This window comes from Festucalex cinctus, chromosome 8 (assembly GCF_051991245.1).
Source record: "Festucalex cinctus isolate MCC-2025b chromosome 8, RoL_Fcin_1.0, whole genome shotgun sequence".
In the NCBI taxonomy this organism is placed as follows: domain Eukaryota; kingdom Metazoa; phylum Chordata; class Actinopteri; order Syngnathiformes; family Syngnathidae; genus Festucalex; species Festucalex cinctus.
This window is the reverse complement of record NC_135418.1, coordinates 3,834,249-3,852,852: the sequence shown is the minus strand read 5'-3', so window position 1 is coordinate 3,852,852 and position 18,604 is coordinate 3,834,249.

The window sequence follows — 18,604 nt, the reverse complement described above, 5'->3', positions numbered from 1 at the left end:
AAAAAAACCTTGTAGATTAGTGCGCGTCTATCAGCTGCATGCAGCGTGCCACACAGTGATACGAACAAACAGAAAAATAGTGCGGCGGTAATGGAGTCTGACTTTTTTCGAGGGCGAAGTTTTGTGATGCAAATGTATCACTCTTTTGAACACAAATTGTTTTTAGAAGAAAAACGCTTTACTTCCGTGACCCCAGCCAACTTGCCGGACTACTTTCCTCTCGACCAAAACTGGACTAGAACTCGTGTCACAGAACGCTGTCAGGGGTAAGTCAGGTCTGATTGCACACCACTGGAGGTGAGGATGAATTAATGTCCAAAAATTCACTTTAAGGCTTAAACTGTATCCTATCCAGCCTGTTTTCCATGTCTCCCTCCTTCAGCGCAGCTGAATCAAATGATCAGCGAATCAGAAAGCTTTGCAGAAGCCTGATAACAATCATGAATCAGGTGTGTTAGTGGAGAGAAACATGGAAAACGGGCTGGATAGGGGCTCTCGAGGACCAAACTTAAAGTAATGGCCATATCAGTTGTCATTTTTAGAGTAAGCAGGGTTGTCGGCATCTTGGCAGGGTTAATTTAAAAATGTATTCTGATACAATTTGTCATGTCTGGGTTAAGTTTGAATTCATGACTGTTTTGAACTGATGTAACCGTGATATAACCATCTAGTTTCAACTGGTTTTAGGCTCTTAGCTCTATGATGTTTGTCAAGGATCTTTTATGCTATATGATGTTTGTTGTTGTCGGGAACAATCTGTAATGACTGGACAGCCATTCAGAGAATTCCAGGTCAGTATTAGTGCTCACATGTCTAGCCACAACCAATGAGATTGATTGACTGTCTATTTAAGGGTCTGACAATTTTGTGTGGTTTGCCGGATTATTGTCCACCTCTCCTGTGTACTCTGAGTTCCTGCCTCTCAATGAGAATTAATAGATAAAACCTTATTTGTGTCTGCATTTGAGATTCAAACACTCAGCGCACGACACAATTACTGTACTTGTTACGTGGAATCTACAAGATAAAGTAAGAAGTTGAGAAGAATGCAAATACTTCTTCACGGGTACTGTAGTGTCAAGGAATTTGGATTTTTGCTCCACCTTTTGCTCAAGGCAAAGGATGCTTGAGACACTCAAACCTGCTTCTCAGCATTACAAAATGCCAATTTATATAACACCAATGACAAATATATATTTCTAAAATTGATTATTATTATTATTTTTTATTTTTTTTATTTTTTTTTAACACATTTGGATTTATTTATTGTTTTGCACACTATGTATTGTTGATGATCTGGCATGAGGACAAGAGGAAGAAAGGAGAAGAGTGTGGCTCCGATAGGCCGAGGAGGTGACAAGAGGGTGGCAAAGGGATGATGGAGTGTATCAAGCTGTGAAACCCCCCCTCTGCTCATTTACCCTCACCCCCCCCCCCCCCCCCCCCACTGCATAGAGGAAATTAAAGAGTCGCATACAGGAGAAGACGAGAGGAGGAGGGTGGTGATTTAGAGTGTTGCGCAGGGGGGATGGGGACCCGGCACATTCCAGTTAATTACTGAATAATGAGGAACAATTTATTGTGTTCTAGTTAGAGACATCTTAATGCTTGCAGATATACCATAGAACAGACCCTTCTGACTATTTATGTTAAACAGTCTGTAACTTTGAGTTATTAAATGTCTCTTACCTGCTTTTCAAAGTGGTGAGGGCTGAGGATCATTATCTCAATTCTTTCAGTGATTACATCGTTAAAACATTAAAACACTGCTTTGATAAATGACGAAGGATAACAACTGTAAAGCAAAACTATGATTTTTCAAAATTTTGGTGTAGCCAGTGGCCCTATTGAATGGCAAATGGTGCAGGTGATATATTTATATTCAAACAATGCCCAGCCCTGGATTCTATGTTCTACACTGTTTTGCTTTTGGTCATTTGTACCCCTGGCAGTCACTCCTACATTTCCAATAAATACCGGTACTGTGCCATAATACTGCGTACGTTCAATACACCGATGGGCTGCGCAAATGCTAGTTTCACACTGCAGTCCAGAGTGCAATCAGTGCGATAAATGAAGAGAGGAAGTGTGAGGGAGGTAGATTAAAACAGCAGAACTTAAACAATAAAAATAATAATAAAAGGCTGCTAGAAATTATGATTTGCTGGTAACTTTAGAGCGTCACCAGCAACATTGTTGATGATTAAAAAAAAACTTCATTTAGAAACATAATTGTTTATTGTAGTTTGCTTGACTTTAGAACAACTTATTGTGTGAGTTTTAATACTTAAAGGTGGATTCAACGATATTTTTGTGGATCATCTTAACGATTGTTTCTCGATCCTGTCAATCAATCTGCGTAATGACGTGTGTGCTCGTTCCTAGCTGCACATGCGCACTTCGAGTGTTTGTAGCATGTAGCCGCTGAGCTTCGGATTCGGCCATTCATCGTTGTAGCTCCACAGAGCTGACCCCGCACTTTGAAAATGGCTGAGAGCCGCAAGAGGACAGCCGTATGAAGCGAGGCCTGCTGCAGAGACTGATGAAGATGATGATGAAGATGAGTTCGGACGTTAGTTGCGACATTTGAGAGGCGTTTCCCCCAGACAAGCAGGAGAGCTGGTAGGATGGTCTTCCGCATGCGCAGTTTTTTAAACGTGACAAACAGATGTTTGGCTTCCGCTTTTCGAGAACATCATTGAATCCACCTTTAATTAAAAGCTTAAAACAAATACAGCACATATTATATTTTATATTTTCGAATGAGGTTTGGCACCATATACGAAAGTACTAACAATGTGCAACAGAATCTGACTAACATATATGAAACATGAACGTATGGGTTACAGCGTTACACAGTACACGGTGAATAAATGGCGCACATATGGGCCCCATAACATTATTTTTGCTTAGGGCCCCCAATAGCGTATTTCAACTGCAGCCCAGCACCACACCATGCGAAGCCAGCACGGTGTGGTGAGTGTTTCCATTACAGCTGACCGTGTCGGAAGTGGACCGTGCCGAGCTGCTCGCGGCCCTCTCACCTACCTGGGCCAGAGCGAGCCCAGGACAGGACGTAAAACACCATGGCAGTTGATTGGGTGGTCGGTCCTGTGATGTCATCAGTGGGCTTACCAGCCACATCCTTTTCGTCCTGTTTGTCGTCTTCTACGCCTCCACTGCTATCAGTGTGTATAGCCTTGAGGGCTTTCAGATGATAAAATATCATCCTTTTCTTCACGGCGGCGATCCTCCTTCTGTTGCGAGCTCTGAAGAAGCGCCACGTCTGAAGTACTACAACAGAACGAGCAACCGATACTGGGCAGGATCGTCCTCCATGGCTTCTGTGTTTTGGTTATGTGTTGTTTCCCGCGCTCGACTATTGTGTCGCAGCCGGTTATTCGTCACTTCCGCCCAGCGTCCCAGATGCACATTGGCGGTGGAAACGCAGTATGTGCGTGGGTTGAGCTGGGCTGCAGTGGAAATACGCTACAAATGGCCAGTCACCATTCGTCTCAACATAAGAAAGAAAGAAAGAAAGAAAGGAAATTATCATGTATATTTTCAGTTGTCTCCTTATCAAATGTTTCTTTCTTGCCAATAATTTTGGTGAATTTCCAATTATACAATCTCAAGGTTCCACAGTCCAATTTTAGATTGTCTCCAATGAGTGATTTCAGGGGTGATTACTTCAGATTGGTAGCTAAGAAAACTTTACACAATTTTTTGTTTCATTGCTTTGATCACTATATTACTGTAGAAACAATATTTCCTCCCTCCCCACATATGCAACATTTCCATCCACACTGCTTGGTTTATTTTAAAATAATAATAATTAAATAAAAAATAAAAAACAAAAAAAGCGGAGTTTTAAGAAACCTTCATTTTTAATGAAAACTATCCCCGGGGACGCGTGGATGACAATGCAAACTGCAGAAAATTATCTCCAATTTACATGAAATTAAGTATTCAACAATGTCAAAATGGAGCATTTCCTTTTATAAAGCCAATAACCAAAATTGAATAAATTGTATTTCCAGCAGAAGTAGCTTGAAGAGGAAGAAGTCAGAGTCTATGAGAAAGCTTTACAAGGCGCATTGAAAGCAACCTATAACAAGGAGCTCAGTATTTATTCATTTGCATTTTAAAAGGTATTCATTTTGTGTAACATGTATATTGAAGGGTGGCAAACATGTTTGGGGTCGTAATGGCTTAATATACACCTTAAAAAAATAAAGTCACCCTCTACTTCACGGAAATTCACCTATCATGGTGGATTATGGTGGAACGTATGATCCACGAAAAGTGAGTGAACACTTCATTGTATGAACATGCCAACCTGTTTTTTTGTTGTTTTTTTTTTGTTTTTTTTTTTTTTTTGTTTTTTTTTTTTTTTTTACTCTCTTCCGACATCTCACTATTTGTTGGGTCTTCTCATTGTTCTGGCTCCAAGTAATACACTTTCCCTGAAAGCTTTACTGCAATCAGTGTGATTCTCGTTGCATTGCTTTTTATGGACGCCAACAATTCACTTAAGTTGACTTTTAAATGATCTTGGACAAAACATCAGTGCCTGCAGTTGATTTCTGTATCAGCTGTTTCATGGCCCATCTCTCATAATTGCCCTCACACATGCATTTTTTGTCTCCTCGCCGATCAGGTCGAAATAATGCTGAGTAGAGTCAAATAGGTTTGCACATGTACAATGTGTGAATGTTCATCCTTATTTTTGTTCAGTATTTCCAAAATACAATCACAAAAGTGGAAATTGAAGACTGACCTTGTATATGATCTTGATATTGATATTTTATTGTCAGTGTAAAGAATCTTTCTGCCACAGCTACAGCTTTTAAAAGATGAATGTACTTAATTTATGTGACAGAAAATCAAAAGTTCTCCTCTCCGTCAGACTTGCCGTAGGTCGTACGTTGAGTGAAAAGCCCCACCGTCTCTTTGATGTGTTAATATATGAACCCTGACCAGACCAGAGAACAAAGAAGCTGTCAACAACCACTCAAAAATCAACCACGCCAGTTATTATTGAATTTCTGTCACGCATGCATCTGTTGTGCAGACACAGCGGTGTTGAAAGTTATCACTAAGGTAAGAAAGACAGCAGTTTTCAGAAATAAACACTTTTTAAAAAAGAGCTGGTGATGTTATCTGCAGATACGGCTTTTTTTTTGTTTTTGTTTTTTTAAAGGTCAATGATATGTCACAACGGAGCCAGTAGTGCTACTGTAACTGTACTGTGACCTCCAGAATACGACTTTAACTTTGTCAAAGGTGCTACGCATTAACAGCAAGACAATCACTGGATCACAAATCACACACAAGCTCCAGTCTGAGCGTTACATGCTGCATCTCTCGTGACATTGAGGGAGAGAAGCGAGAAGGTTCTTGCTGAGTGCGTGATCATGCTGTGCTGCCCAAATAGACACATTCCCCTTTTAAAGTGATACAGCCTTCAGAATGTTCCTGCTCGACGGATGAGTGCTACTTGAATGTTAATGAGGGCTCCTTTGGACACGCATAAATTAAATGATTAGATGTCTGCAATCATGCAAGGTCCTTAGGTGTCCCCTATTTATGGCATTGGAAACGTAGCTGCTTTTATTTACGATGCGCCAACCCCAGCAGGGCGAAGCTACCTGAGCAGCCCATCGGGTTGAGAAGACGAGTGTTTTAATGACCTGTAAATGAATCATTCGGGTAGAAGCCCTCCCCAGTTTAGCCAACAAAAAGAAATTGTACGTTACAGTGGTAGATGGTTGTAAAATAAAATCTGTGCTGCTTCATATGTGCTATTCATATCCATCCTCTTGACCGCCTAATCCTCACAAGGGTCGCGGGGGGTGCTGGAGCCTATCTCAGCTAGTCCTGGGCAGTAGGCGGGGTACACACTGGACTGGTTGCCAGCCAATCGCAGGCTATTCATATTAATTGGTGCAAAGAATTCTCATAATTGAAATTCTTTGATTACAATGCATTGGTTGCAAAGACAATAGAGACATTATTTTTTCTTATCAGTATGTTGATATCTATGCAATCTGTTCATCATTTGACCTCGCCTATTATTTTTGTGTGTACAAATATCCATCCATCCATCCATCCATTTTCTTGACCGCTTATTCCTCACAAGGGTCGCGGGGTGTATAAATAGATAAAAATTGTAATTATATTAATAACAACAAAACTAAAAGAATATATAACAAATGATTTTCTCAAATTGTGGCCTGAGATTCAATAAACAACTAATTGTAATATATATTGCTTTGCAATAAATAACTGAAGTAAGCATTATTATTCATTTTAGGTAAAATAGCAACAAAACAACAAAAAGTAAACAAATGCCCACGCCAACTAGGTAATCTTCTCCACTATTCCAAATTCAGCTTTGCCCATCATAAAATTTGCGCAATTCAAATAAAGTTTTAAGAGAGTTTTCTATCAAATAAGGACATTTTGGAGTAGGGGTGGCCGCATACAGAGAAATTATGGAATGCATGGGTGACTTCGATTTGCCGACATTATTAAACACAGTAAAATCAATGAATCCAGCAGTTACGCATTATAGTCATTTTAGCATTTTTCTTTTGTTTTGTTAATTTAATTATAAGGAAAACTATTTTGACTTTTTCATGATTTTGGGGTAGCACACAGCCCTGTATCCCACTAGAATAGATCAGGCCCTGCCCTGAGCAGAAAACTGAAATCCATCCATCCATCCACCCACCCATTTTCTTGACCGCTTATTCCTCACAAGGGTCGCGGGAGATGCTGGCGCCCATCTCAGCTGGCTCTGGGCAGTAGGCGGGGGACACCCTGGACTGGTTGCCAGCCAGTCGCAGAAAACTGAAATCTCTTAAGTCATTAGGCATTACAAAGAGAAATGTTGTTATTCTTTTACTCATGCATAGTTTCTTTGCATTTCTTGAAAAAAAAAAAAAAAAAAAAAAAAAGAAAACTTTCCAAGTCTTATTGTCAACACCTACATCCAATAGGGTTGCAGGCCCTGTCAAAAGTGTGTGTATTTTTATTGTATTTATTTTTTTAATGCTGAGTAACGTTAGAAAATTGATGGCGGGCTGCAAATGGCCCTTGGGCCGTACTCTGGCCACTACTGAACATGCAAACTCCACCCAGGAAGGCCGAAGCCTGGACTCGATCTTGCATCCTCAACACTGGGAGGCGGACGTGCTAACCAGTCACCCACCGTGCCGCTCCGCGATGCTCATGTTCTCTATCAAAATCTACTGCAGCGAGTGCATAATTCATTGTTACTGGTATGTCAATATACTGTATTGTCCACAATTCCGTCATATATTTTGTCATTATAGGCCATAAATTCCTAGAATGTGTGGTCTTTCTAAAAAATTACCATTATTTCTTATCCTATGGAGCACTTGTGAAAATGGACTCCTGATTGTTAGGTGCGCTGTCTCCGAGGACCACTTACTTGCAAGTGTTACCCCCTCATTTTTCCATCCTTCTGATTGTCACTTTCTAGTTGCATCAACAGCTATTTTCATCTTTATGATTGCATTAATTATCGCGTAACTCTTGTCTCTTGACTCCAGCAGTCTTCTCCCTAAAGAAAACTATAACGAACTGTACATACTCCAATTCACTTGGCACTTCATTAATCAACATATGAAATCAGAATGGCTTCTTTGCCTGACACTTGGCCAGATACAGTATAACGGAATTCATTTTCCAATCTTTGATATACCCAAATGCTTCAATCAGTAGATATAAGCCTTTTTAAAGGACAGTCAGTGTGAGTGATTCTTTTGACTCTGTTGAGCACATTTTTAGGCTCCTCAGGCCCCCAAGAAGAACGTTGGGTGCTGCAACAATGAGAAGCGGCCAACAGTCATCTCTAAGGTCAGAGTGGCCTTTTTTTTTTTTTTTTTTTTTTAAGACAGAGAACACCTCTTAAAATCGTAATCCCCCCCCACCACCTCTATTTATTAAGGTAATGAATTTCTGACTACAGTGCCAGTTCCACTGAACCTGCTTGCCAGCGTAATTCTCCATAACATTTGCTCATTGCCGCCGGGGAACATTATATGAAAGCAGGGCCTACAATGCCATCAATATGCCCAAGATGACAATCGGATGTCTCATAGATATTAATGGAAGTGCAAATTAAATCAAAGTTAGATTGTGGCATTCGGGGCTATGATCAATGCCTTTTGCACAGACAGATTTAATATGGGCTTCGTAATTTGAGTATCCAAACAAAATGTGCATCTTAATGGGGAAGATGAAAGTAATCCCACATGGGGTGGGAATAATACATTAGCTGCATTGTAATTTGAGAACTAGAGTGCAATGTTTCACTTGCTTGCTATTAATGTTGAATAAAAGCCTGACTGATGCAGGATGTGAAAGTCTGAATTGTTTTTTGACACCTCTTGAGATGTCACTGGAGGCCTCTTCAGTTAACAAAATTAATTTAAAAAAAAAAATCTTAATAATTTTTAGTAAATGCATTAGTATCAAACCTGAAACAACCAAAAGGGGGCAAAAAAAACACTGCTAATTCATTCCTGCCAGAAGCAAGGACATGTCTGTTATTGCATTCACAACAAATTATTATGAAACAACAACACGTCAGATGTGTTTAAGTTGGTTATGAAGCAAAGTACAACAATTGTTGGTTATAGACAGTGGTGCCTTGACTTAAGAATTTAATTAATTCCTTAGCCGCACTTGTAAATCCCAGCACTCATATTGCAACATTGTTCTTCATTGAAATGAATGGAAATGCCACTGACCCCTTTTGAGCATCCAGTGATGGTGCTACACCTGCGCTGGGGGGGTGGGGTGTTTTAGCCCCGTCAGAAATGCTATCCAGCCCAGGTTTGTAATTTTTTTTATTATTATTTTATTTTAGTACGCTCACTCACACAAACACGCACACATACAAACATGGTCTCCCGGGTGGAGAGGCGAACCCACTCCGCCTGCATCAAAGGTAAGTGACGGTAACAGTCCGACACCCAGAGCTCCTTTGTAGTGCACATTATGCTGTGTGTCATTTTTTGGTCCCTCTTATTTTGAAATTGCAGTTCTTCTTTCTGTGTTTGCCTCTGGCTTTGTTTCAGTTTTCAGGCCTGGGCATGGTCAGGTGTGCTGGGTTCTTCACACAGTTGCTTTCCATCAGCAGTCACCATCAGTATTTATTGAAAGCTCTGGTCTGACCGGCACTCTTCTCCAGAACATCCCGTTATTTTCACGGTATTGGTTGAACATTCTGCCCGAAATTATTCCAGGTTTTTTGCTAGTCTTTACATGGTTGAATTTTGACTCTTTCTGTTTTGTTGCTTTGCTATTTTTGAGAAGCTTTTTCCTGGGTTCTCCATTTGTTTTATGTTTTGACCAATTTCCCCTTTGTTCTTTTTTTTGTTTTTTAATTCGACATCATGAGAGCTCAGCCACTGCCATGCACGGTCATCTGTTTGTTTGCTACTTTGTTACTTTGCTTAACTCTTTCAATCCCACGCATTTTCTGACAAGGTAACTCCAGAATCCCACCAGATTTCGCATATTTTCACCCATTTTCAATGCTTATTAAAATATTGTGTGCTATGACTAAATAGACATGGTGGGTGTCGTTTGAAAGATTGGGGTCTCCTCTTTCATTAGAAAAAAAAGTATGATTCTACCTTATTCTGTTCTTTAGTAATCATCATTTGAAAATGGCTTGATTTGACATAATTCAAGAATCTCGGGCAAAATAAGGAGAAATTAAGCTTTTTGTGAAATGATGCATTTTCTGCAAAACAGTGACTTTTACAGTAATATTTTTTGGTTTAGTGACATCTCAAATATCTCAACAGTCCTTGCCTTCCATAAAACATGAAGAAAAAAAAAAGAAAATGTGTTTTTGATAGCAAAATAAGGATTTATTTACATATCTGATAGTGTGTGTAAACAGCAATATTTTCACATTTCACAAACTATTTACAAAATGTTGATCATTTACAGGAATGTTTGTGCATGTGTGTGGGCGTGCGTGTGCGTGCTCGTGCGTGCGTGCTTGTGCGTGTGCGCTATTTACGTACTATACAGGGAAATAACAGCTCCATTTTCACATTTGATAAACTATTTACAAATTTGGGGTTATTTACAAAATATGCATGGATGAATGGGTGCATGGGTTTTGTTTTGAAACCCAATAGTGTCTTTTGTGTGATCGCGTGTGAAGCTTTCTTCTGCGTTCAGGGGGACACTGCAAGATGTTCAAACGCTTGTGCCTCTGCCAGTGTAGTAGCTGGTTCTGTAAATTACAGAAAATACTGCGATCAAGATGTAATTTTTATCATTGTTGCAAGGTATTGTGATTTTTTTTTACCTCTCGGTCGCACTGCGTGTGACTGCGAAGGGGCCATTTGTGTACGCTGCCCCAACTGTAATCGAATGTTGTGTAACATGCGTTAGTTAGTACGAGGTTACAGACATTGCACATACAGTATACAGAAGCATGTCTGTGAATATTCTCATCCATCCAAGTCATTTCATCCCTGTCACATTCAATATACTGAACTAGTACAATTGTGATCACTCGATTTACAGAATGCTAAACGTTAGCTTACCTCCGGGGCTTCCAGGAGCTTTCGGGGATAAATCGCTGCTGCTGCTACCTTTGCCACACTTGAATTGATCTGTTCAACTGGTGAAGGCGGCTCGAATTCGCCAAATTCGTCACGGATTCCTCGTCAGATGACGTGGACTGGTCAGAGATACGACGATGAAAACTTTCACTCCGTGTCTCAGAGAACGCCGGAGGCGGTGGCTTATGAAGTGGGCGCCCGTGACGTTTTTGTCGCTTTTCACACTCTCTTATGCAGAATCCGGCTCCTTGATCTTTCTATTCGTCATCTCTTGACCGATCGTGACAAACGCTCTGCTCAAAAGCGTGAGCTTTTGTTTTTAGCGGCCTCCGGTTAGCCGCCGTTAGCACTCGTCTTTTCTCCCCCAGCCACCGGCCCCCACCACTCCACAACACTCCGCCTTTACTAGGAAATCACATCCTTCTCGTGTAAAGAGACCATCACTGCCATCAAGAGGGCACAGTTCGTCACTACAGTGCTTCACGGGCTTAATACTCAGAGGGAAACTTCCCAAGAGTCTCATCCACCCATTCATTAAAAAAAACAGATTTGACGAACTTTCTCGTCTGTGGGTGACGCCCACCGGGTGTCACGTGACGAACTAGTTCGTCCGCAGGTTGCAAAGAGTTAATAAAGTTTATTTGTTACTTTGACGTCAGTGTCCGCCCAGCTCCCAACCCCTTTGGCCCATCACACAGGTGGTGAGCCCATGCGAAGTGGGACCCGCGTTGCCTTTTTAGGGTGTGCCCAGCCAGACCTCTTTGGTGTAGACCAGGGTTCCCCAATTCCGGTCCTCGAGGGCCGCATTCCTGCTGGTTTTCCATTTTTTTCCGCCTACAACACACCTGATTCATCAGCGTGCCTGATAACAATCCTTAAGGTGTATTGGTAGGCAGAAAAATTGAAAACCTGCAGGACTCCGGCCCTCAAAGACCGGAATTGGGGAACCCTGGTGTAGATGCTTGATTTTGAGCCACACCTCCAGGCCTGGCTCCGGAGCGGGGCCCCGATGACCAAAATTGATCCAAAATCATCAATTATCATAAGGCGTCTTTTGAGCCTTGCTGTATCTGGCCCTTCACGTAGGACTTATTTGCCATGACTGTGCCAGGGGCATAAAGCCCCAGACAACTTGGCGGCTAGGATTATTGGGATGCACAAACCCCTCCACTATGGTAAGGTGACGGCTCACGGAGGGAAATCACAGTCAGAAAAGGGTGGAGTGCCCCCTCTGGGTTGTGGATGAGATCCTGCCTGAAGTGGAGAAGTAGCTCAAGCATCTTGGGGTCTCGTTCACGAGGATGGGGCGGGAGATCGACAGGCAGACTGGTGCAGCGTCTGCTGTGATGTGGACTCTGTATTGGTCTCTTGTGGTAAAGAAAGTGCTGATCCGAAAGGCGAAGCTCTGTTTTCACTGCTCAATCTACATTTCTTCCCTCACTCATGATCGAAAGAACAAGATTCCAGATACAAGCGGCCGAAATTAGTTTCCTCTGCAGGGTGCCCGGGCTTTCCCTTAGGGATAGGCTTAGAAGCTCGGTCATCCGGGAGGGACTAATGCCATTGTCAGACTACGCGATTTTTTTGTCTTACACGACAGTTGCGCTGTCACATTACCTGACAAATTCGCTCTGTGTCGTAGAGGGGGCGTGTAGTCACACTACACGTCTGAACGCGACAAGACACCAGGTGGGACAAAAAAAAAGGACAGGGAGTGTTTGCGTGAATGGAGCACGCATGGGACAAGTGTGATGTGAGAGCATTGCTTGCGCTCCCTGCTTCGCAATAGTGTTTAAAATACGATTTAGTAGCCAACACTGTATTTTAATTTATTTAGGCCTATATGCGCCGGGGTAATTATAGCAGATTTTGTTAATTAATTTGCAGGATGACATCTTGTTTTATTATTTTATCAAACACTGAAATCTTATATTGAGTATTTTTACTGCTTCATTTATTCATATTTGATTTGTTTTAGTACGGTGCATTGGATAGTACGCCACTCACTCCGAGGGGGGTGGGGGGGGGGGAACTTTCAAGTGAGAGCGGGTGACAGTTAAGGCGGCGAGGCCTGGCCCGACTATGAAAATGTGATCGATCCTCACTAAATATGTGCCCATCTCATATGCCCAAATTTCTGAAATTATTAGAGCAACAGTCACAATATATTTTGGTCCTCTGTTCATGTCGCTGTTGCCTGACGGGTTGCACGGATGCGTGCGCGCTCCATGCAGCCGCAGCGCTGCAGCGGGGTGCTTTTTGTTTTTTGTTTTTTTTTCCCTCGAGATGCACCTGCCTGGCCCCATCCCATGAATTATCCAGGGGATAAATAAATAAATACATTAACGAATTAATAAACAAATGCTAATAAAAAGAGCTGTAGAGTGCTGTTCAGTGTGTGATTGACGTTTCGCTCCCTCTCGCTATTGGTCAATGCTGTGGAACCAAACGGACGACGAGGTAGGTATGTCACATTATGTGTCAAGACGAGCAAAAATTCTAACAGACTAGACTTTCGTCATGATGGTCGTGAACCGTCCCGGACAACAGGCGACCAGTCGTTGAACGTGTCACATTACACGGGCAACGCTACGTCAAGACAACCCAAAATCCTTTACGACATGCCCCGTTTTTCCGCGACACGTCGGTCGGGCTGAAATCGGGCTGTTTTTGTGTAGTCTGACATCGGCATAAGAGTCAAGCCGCTATTCCTCCACGTTGAGAGGAGTCAACTGAGGTGGCTCAGGCATCTGGTTCGGATGCCTCCTGGACGCCTCCCTGGAGAGGTGTTTTAGGCATGTCCAGACGCCATAGTTGACCCAGAAAATGCTGAAGAGACTATGGGGCATATTCACTAAAGGTTTGTGTTGCCTTTGCACCGCGCTAGAGAATCATTGAATGCCGTTTTAGTTCGTCGCGATCAAAATTTGATTGATGGCCTCATTCGCTTTGATGTCCTTTGATGACGTAGGATGAAACGATAAAAATGATCGATCGAGGTCAAGAGGTCACGATCAAAGGCCTTGTATGACGTAGGATGAAAGGGGACGATAAAAATGATCGATCGGGGGTCAATAGGTCACGATCAAAGACCTTTTTTGATGACGTATGAAAGGAAAACGATAAAAATTAGGGTTAGGGTTAGGATTTCAAAAAGAGATGAAGTGTGCCTGTGTGCCTGTGCAACATGAGGATGGGGGGAGGGTGGGGCGGGGGAAGGAAATGGATGGTGAGGGGTGTGCGTCTGTATGTCTGTGCAGCATGAGGATGGGGGGAGAGGATGGGGTAGGATGGAAATGAATCAAGAATGTTAAACCTCTAGGGGAGGACCCCCAAGAAGGAGAATATATATGACTGCTTTTGATAAAAATGTAAGAAGCGACGTGGTGGGCCGATATGATTAATCCCAAGAGGGGCAAGAAGTGTGAATAGAGAAAAACAGGAAGATGAAGATCCATGCGTGCCCTTTTGAAAGGTGCTAAGGAGTACACGGTATTTTAAAAGGAGATATGACACGATGAGATGACCGTGGGGATGGCTTTCCTCTTTTTGACCGCGTCTGTTTTTCTCATATTGACAGGAAGACGAGGTGAGATTTAAAAGCGATAGAAAAACAAAAAATAGGTGGGGGTGACGGTTGTTTTATGACTTTAGAAGAATGCGGGCGAAGCGGATGGCTTTTCCTTCCAGATTTTGTTAAAAAAAGATACGCGCGCGCGCGCACCCATATACACGGACCCAAATACACAGACCCATATACAGACTTATATTTGAATAAGATGTATGAATAAAAGAATGAAAAGAATGACAAAGGGTCGACTCTTTCTTTTTTTCTTAAAAAAGAAAAAAATGTAGGAGGAGCTTTTCGATACAGACATTTTTGTAAGAGTGAAAAAGTCCCTCACAATCATACCTTGAGGTCTGGGGAGAGACGCGAGAACATGATTATGGAAACTTTTGTGACATTACAAGTGAGACATTCTTTAAAACCAAGAATTGGACCGCAGCAGCTCTTTTTACGGAGATTTCAAGCCCTACAAACAAAAGTACAAATGATTATTAAACCCGCTTGAGTGAAAGTTGGAGAAAATGGGCCCGAGGGAGGGGTGGGATGAACTTGTGGGGGGCGTGAATGTGGGGCTTCAAAATGGTAGGAGGAGAGAGGAGGGGCGGGGAGAGGGGCGGGGCTTCAATTGACACGAGGAAGAGAGAGGAGGAGCTGTGAATGGGGCTTCAGATGGCATGAGAAGGACAGAGTGAGAGATGATGTGTTGCAAAAAAATTATTGTGTATTAAATGCTGTCATGAGTTTGTATTGTTAAACAATGTTTGATATCAATGAAACGGTGGATGATGAATACAAATAATGTATTTTTTTTTTAATCTTTAAACCGTTGTTTGTAAGATTAAATATATTAGCCTTTTTATTTGACTGAGTATAAATGAAATATCTTAGAATTAATTCCTAGTAGGGGTGTGAATTGCCTAGTACCTGACGATTCGATTCGTATCACGATTCACAGGTCACGATTCGATTCGATACCGATTAATCCCGATACGAATTTATAAGTCGATTGTTGAGATTTTTTTTCATTCAAATTTAGAAAATACTCATCAGTAAGCTTGTAGAGTGTAAGATTTATATGAAAATGTATTATTTATTTATCTGAAATTTCAGTCTTATAGAGGTTGTAATCTGTTTCATGTTTGAACAGCATTAAAATAAAATATTAAGGCTTAATGTTCCGTTCATATAACATTCTTCCATGCTGAAGGTGTGAAAACTTAAAAAAAAAAAAAAAAAAAAAAAGATTCTGGCGATTATTGAATCGATTCGAGAATCGCGCGATGTAGTATCGCTATATATCGCCGAATTGATTTTTTTTAACACCCCTAATTCCTAGGATGGTTTTAGTGGGTACTCATGTAAACCTTTGGCTATAGTAGAGTTTAAAAAGTATTCGGGTATGAAATATGTATTTATTATGTTATGGCTATTTCACGTATGTGAAGTAGGGTGTAGTTTTATTTTTGGGGATAGGAGTGTCAGGTCTCGGAAGTGTGGTGGTGGACCCAAGTGCAGGAGGCGGAACGAGTCAGGGAGGCAGAGGTGCACAAAAGGAGTCAATTTAATTAAACAAAAACTGAAGTGGCAAACAGGCTTAGTGACAAAGAATAACAAAATACCGAAGGGAAAAACTATACAGGAGCAGACTTAACTATGGCAGCATGGACGTGGGGAACCAAGAATAATGAACCGACAAACTGAAGCGAAAACCGAATAACTAAATACACACACTGATTGAGCACGATGAGACACAGCTGGGCAAGACACAAGTGGAAGGGGGAGCTGATTGGTTGATACATGAGGAAGGGCAGGCAAACACAGGTGGACATCGTCGAGGGTTAACGAGACTAGGGAAGACAAGGAAAGCAGAACATAAACATGACTAACTCAAAACCCAACAAAAACAAAGCAAACCCTACCCCAAACAGAACCAAAACATGACAGTACCTCCCCTTCAAGGGACAGCTTCCAGATGTCCCACAACCACAAAAACAGGCGGGAGGTACACGGCCCACTATCAGGGGCAGTCCAAAACACAAAACAAAATGCCAAAAAACCCGAGGTGTCCGGGCGAGGAGTGCCCAGAGGGGCCAGTCAGGTGGGCGTCCCGGACGCCAGACGAGAGAGTTCAGTCGGCGCCGGTCAGGAGGGCGTCCTCAACGCCCGACGCGGAGGACCCGGCGGGGCCAGTCAGGAGGGCGTCCTCGACGCCCGACAAGGAGGAGAGGTGGCGGCGGGGCGTACGCCGCCAGACGAGGAGCAGGAGGCGACGGCATCAGGCCGGGCGCCGCCGGAACTGGTGGTGGAGAAGGCGGACGCTGGCCGGGCGCCGCCGAAACTGGTGCCGGTGAAGGCGGCCGCTGGCCGGGCGCCGCCGGAACTGGTGCAGGTCAAGGCGGCCGCTGGCCGGGCGCCGCCGGAACTGGTGGTGAAGAAGGCGGCCGCTGGCCGGGCGCCGCCGGAACTGGTGTTGTAGAAGGCGGCCGCTGGCCGGGCGCCGCCGGAACTGATGGAGGTGAAGGCGGCCGCTGGCCGGGCGCCGCCGGAACAGGTGGTGGAGAAGGCGGACGCTGGCCGGGCGCCGCCGGAACTGATGGTGGAGAAGGCGGACGCTGGCCGGGCGCCGCCGAAACTGGTGCCGGTGAAGGCGGACGCTGGCCGGGCGCCGCCGGAACTGGTGCAGGTGAAGGCAGCCGCTGGCCGGGCGCCGCCGGAACTGATGAAGGTGAAGGCGGCCGCTGGCCGGGCGCCGCCGGAACAGGTGGTGGAGAAGGCGGCCGCTGGCCGGGCGCCGCCGGAACTGGTGGTGGAGAAGGCGGCCGCTGGCCGGGCGCCGCCGGAACTGGTGGAGGCGAAGGCGGACGCTGGCCGGGCGCCGCCGGAACTGGTGGAGGCGAAGGCGGACGCTGGCCGGGCGCCGCCGGAACTGGTGGAGGCGAAGGCGGGCGCTGGCCGGGCGCCGCCGGAACTGGTGTTGTCGAAGGCGGCCGCTGGCCGGGCGCCGCCGGAACTGGTGGTGGAGAAGGCGGACGCTGGCCGGGCGCCGCCGGAACTGATGGAGGTGAAGGCGGCCGCTGGCCGGGCGCCGCCGGAACTGGTGCAGGTGAAGGCTTGTATATCTCAGGATGCATGTGCCTGCTGATTTTTGGGGGGTCGAGTTCAAACATACTAGGATTGTATTTTGTTAAACCGCTGTAGGAGGCGTCAATGTTTTTGCAACTTTGACAACTTTTTTTTGTGACAACAATTTTGCATATGTACATGATTACATGTGTATATTTAGGACCCAAAAATGGTATTCACTGACTTGTTTCAACGGATACCCCTGTAAGCCGGGTGTAGTTTTATTTTTGGGGATAGGAGAGTAGCTGTTTTTTTTTTTTTAATTTAATTTTATTTGAAGAAAACAGAAGGTAAGGGAGGCACTCTTATTAGCAGAGCGCGCAAGATGTATTAGCTCTTCTGCAGATGTGTACTTTTTCCTATAAGGTTAAATTTCCTATAAGGTTAAATGGTTATTTTTCTTATTATTTATTTATTATTATTTCTTATTTATTTATTTATATTTAGTATTTTTTTTTTTAGTTATTGATCTTATTATTTTTCCATTTTGTTACTTCTCGTGCTACGTGTTTTTCCCTATAAGGTTAAATTTCCTATAAGGTTAAATGTTTATTTTTCGTATTTTTTGTTTATTATTATTTCTTATTTATTTATTTATATTTAGTATTTTTTTTTAGTTATTGATCTTATTATTTTTCCATTTTGTTACTTCACGTGCTACGTGTTAGCTTCGTTGTTTATACGATTTTGATTGGACCTATCATTGTGCTCAAGCTCCATCGGGTTGGATGGGGAGCATTGCTGCACAGCCGTTTTCAGATCTCTCCAGAGATGTTCAATCAGATTCAAGTCTGGGCTCTGGCAGGGCTACTTAAGTACATTCAAAGACTTCTCTAGGAACCACGCCTCTCTTGTCAGACGAGAAGGGAACAAAAGTGTTAAAATATCACATTTTTAACAGTGTTGATGATTTTACATATGTACATGATTACATGTGTATATTTAGGGCCCAAAAATGTGATTCACTGTGCAAAATAATAATACTAATGATACTAAATCACGAAAAGACAAATAATTCCTACAAAACAAAAGAGGAATCTCACGGCGGGGCTCTGCTCGTGTTCTAGTTGTAAACCTGCTTTTGGCATTTACATTTTCTACAAATGTACCACTGAGAATATTTACTAGCTTGTAAATAAAATATTAAAGGGGGTACCAACGTGAAAAATTAAATTTCTGGAGCTTTTAGCTGTGTTAAAATGCTCATACCTCACCAAATACATGACCGAATTGGAGTTAACCTCCAGTCTCGCCTCTCTGAGAAATTGTGCTCTACAAGCACCAGACCCTC